Source organism: Somniosus microcephalus, unplaced genomic scaffold (assembly GCF_052327205.1).
Source record: "Somniosus microcephalus isolate GS21.2 unplaced genomic scaffold, FLI_Smic_1.0 scaffold30, whole genome shotgun sequence".
Lineage (NCBI taxonomy): Eukaryota > Metazoa > Chordata > Chondrichthyes > Squaliformes > Somniosidae > Somniosus > Somniosus microcephalus.
Window position 1 is genome coordinate 914,061 of NW_028225217.1, and position 3,440 is coordinate 917,500.

Sequence of the window (3,440 nt, forward strand, 5' to 3'; positions counted from 1 at the left end):
GATTGAGAGATGTGTGTTAACCAAAGGTATTAAGGGACCTGGAGCCAAGAAATGGAAATGGATATCGATAGATCATTTAATTAAATAGCAGAAAGGCTCCAGGCGTTAAATGGCCAGCTCCTGTTGTTATTTTCGTTGTTAAAAGGATCAAAGCGCAAATGTAGAGTTAATTATCGCGAATTTAAAGCAGCGCCCGAACAGGGACTTGAACGCTGGACCACTACAGATTAAAAGCCTGACGCGCTACCGACTGAGCTATCCGCGCTCTAGCAACTTAAGGCTCACAAGAGTACTTTCATTGGCTGCAATGCAACATTGCATCTGCGACAAATTCAATTTATTTGTCCATAATCCAGCCTGTACAGCACATTTCTCCCGCAAATCCAGACTGACTGCCTCAGACCGCCATCACTTCAGAAATATTAACCCACCCACAAAAGACATGCTCTTTAGCAGCTGCGTCAGATGTGACAAGTGCTGTCCCCCAGATATCTTTATTAGATCATCAATTTTTCACTGTATTTATGATTGACTTGGATGGAGCAATGGAGCAGTGTAGATCGTATTTTGAAGATCGCATTAAGTTAGATGGTCCGCTAGTAGTGCAGTTGGGAAATCGAGGTAACCAAATGGACAGAGACAGACACAGTAAGCCGGCAAAACAAAGACAAATCGTGTTCACTGTACGCGAGTGTGACACCACACACTTTGGAACAAAGTAAGATAGTTCGGAGTTTTTTCTAAATAATGGGAAGCTATTAACTGTTGAGGAGCAAATAGGTTTATGAGTCCCAGTTCACAACTTATTATTAGCTTGTAGACATGGAGCAAAAGACATTTGGTAAAGTCCCGCATATGGGACATTGGGCTCAATTTGAACCGCATGTAATTGAAGTCAAATTATTGATCTGGTTAGGAAATTGGTGGCACGACAGGAGACAACGTTTACAGATGATGATCAGGTACATTAATTGGCAGAATATGACGAGTGGTGGCTCTGATTGATCACTTTTGGGGCTTCAACTAATCACCGATTTTATTAACGACTTACTTGATGGGATTGAGAGCCACACATCCAAGTTTGTCGATGACAAATAAGATAGGCGGCATTATAAGCAGTTGAGATGGAAGCAAGAAATGTGACCAGATATTCATAGATTAAGTGAATGTGCAATTTTCTGGCAAATTGATTTAAATATTAGCAAGTGTGACGATGTTCCACTACCGATCTTTATAGGAGTATTTAGAATACACTCCTTATAATGTTAAGCTGGAAACAGTTGAGGTCCAAATAGACTTGTGTCCCTGCACATATATCATTAAATGGTCATGGACAGGTACAGAAAAGATTCAAAAAGCTAATTGAAAAGTGATACTTATATCTGTAGGATTACAATATAAGAGGGTGAAATTATGCCACAGCTATACAAAGCAATGGTTAGACCACAGCTGCAGTACTGTGTTCAATTCTTGGCATCACAGCATAGGAATGTAGTATTAGGCTTAAAAAGTGAAGTTTAGATTTACCAGAAGGAGACATAGGGCTGGATTTTGCAAGGGCCGGGGAGGCGGGATTGGAGGCGTGTGGGGGATAAAAATCGCAAAACTGGCGTGCGGGCCCAAACCCGCCTCCATCCCGCCTCCACGCAATTTTCCTAAATTCGTGTCTGCTGGTCCCGACTCCAATGCACAAGGCCGTTTGCCGACCCCAACTCGGTTCCCCAAGCGGGAAAGCAGCACCCGAAGCCCTGGTAAGGCGGCCGAATCCATTCCCATCGGACATCCGTCCCCAATGTGAATGCCAGGTATTCAGTTACTGAGTTGCCTCCTTGGTTGATCACTTGTCGCTCTGACTTTTGGTTAACCAGTTGTCGATGTTCAAATTTCAGTTAATGAGTTGCCCTTTTGGTCTATGATTTCCTACCTTGACAACTCAGTAACCAGTGTTTCAGACAATGAACAAGGCCATTTGCCGACCCCAACTCGGTTCCCCAAGCGGGAAAGCAGCACCCGAGGCCCCGGTAAGGCGGCCGAATGCGTTCACATCGAACCACCGTCCCCAATGTGAATGCCAAGTATTCAGTTAATGAGTTGCCTCTTTGGTTACTCATTTGTCGCTCTGGCTTTTGGTTACCCAGTTGTCAGTTTTCAAATTTCAGTTACTGAGTTGACTTTGTCTTTCTCACTCTGTGTATCTCTCTCTTCTCTCTGTCTCTCTCAGTGCATGTGAGTGTCTGTGTGCTCCACTGCCGCCTGGCCGAACCTGGTCCAAAGGCCCGCCAGTTTACACACGAAAACCCCGGGCTCGTTCCGAGCGACGGGCACCCGGCTTCCCGGTGTCGGACCGACTCCTTTCTGGTTCCGCCTGCTGCCGCTTGCCTCTGGCTTGCCCAGGCAGCTCGCGCGTGCAGGACCGGCCCCGGCCCGCCGACCCAAATGACGGAAAGCGGTCTCCAGCCAACGGCTGTACCTCGGCCCCGGAAAGAGGCAGCTACAAAAGCGCGGTACTGGTCTGTGTAGCCGCGCCACCCCGTTCAGCGTCAGTTGACCCCGACCGGATCGGACTTTTCTTCCCGAAGTTATCCCCGATAAGCTGCCGCTGACCGACGGCACGGCAGCCGGTACGGGACAGCGAGACTTAGCCGAACTTGCCGGGGTCCAGTCCGATAATATAGTATGCGCCAGCGCCGGGGCTTTCCAACGAGCCCTCCCTGACCGAAATCGGACACGGGAGTCCGGAGCGAAAGGCGTTCGACTGCCGGCCGGCCAAACCCAGGCAATCTAGCGCCGTTGAGGACCCCTTCCAGGCCAACCGGGTCCAAACGGCCGCCAAGTTAGTCACACGTTAACCCCGGGCTGGATTCGGAGCGATGGGCACCCGACTTCCCTGTGTCGGACCGACTCCGTTCCGATACCCTTGGATGCCCCTTGACCCTGGCTTGCTCGGACAGCCGGCGCGTCAAGGTGGGTCCCCGCGGCACCGGCTCAGCAGTCGGAAAGTGGTCTCCAGCCAGCGGCTGTACCTCGGCCGGGCCAAGAGGCAGTTACACAAGCCCGCTACTGCTCTGTGCGGCCCCGCCACCCCGTTCAGTGGCAGTTAACCCCGACCGGATCGGACATTCCTTCCCGAAGTTATCCCCGATAAGCTGCCGCTGACCGGTGGCCTGTTACCCGCTGCCGGACTGCGACACTTTGCCCAACTCGCCAGGGACCAGTCCGGCAATATAGTCTGCGCCAGCGCCGGGGCTTTCCAACGAGCCATCCCCCACCCTAATCGGACACGGGAGTCGGGAACGGAGCGCCCGCCACCGGCCTTTCTAAACAGCCCAGACCCCAGCAATTCCCAGAAGCAACGCCTTGGCCAGCCTGGCAATTCATACACTGCAAATAGCACACATTAACACCACTCACAACAAATCGGCCCATCAACTTCGCTTACG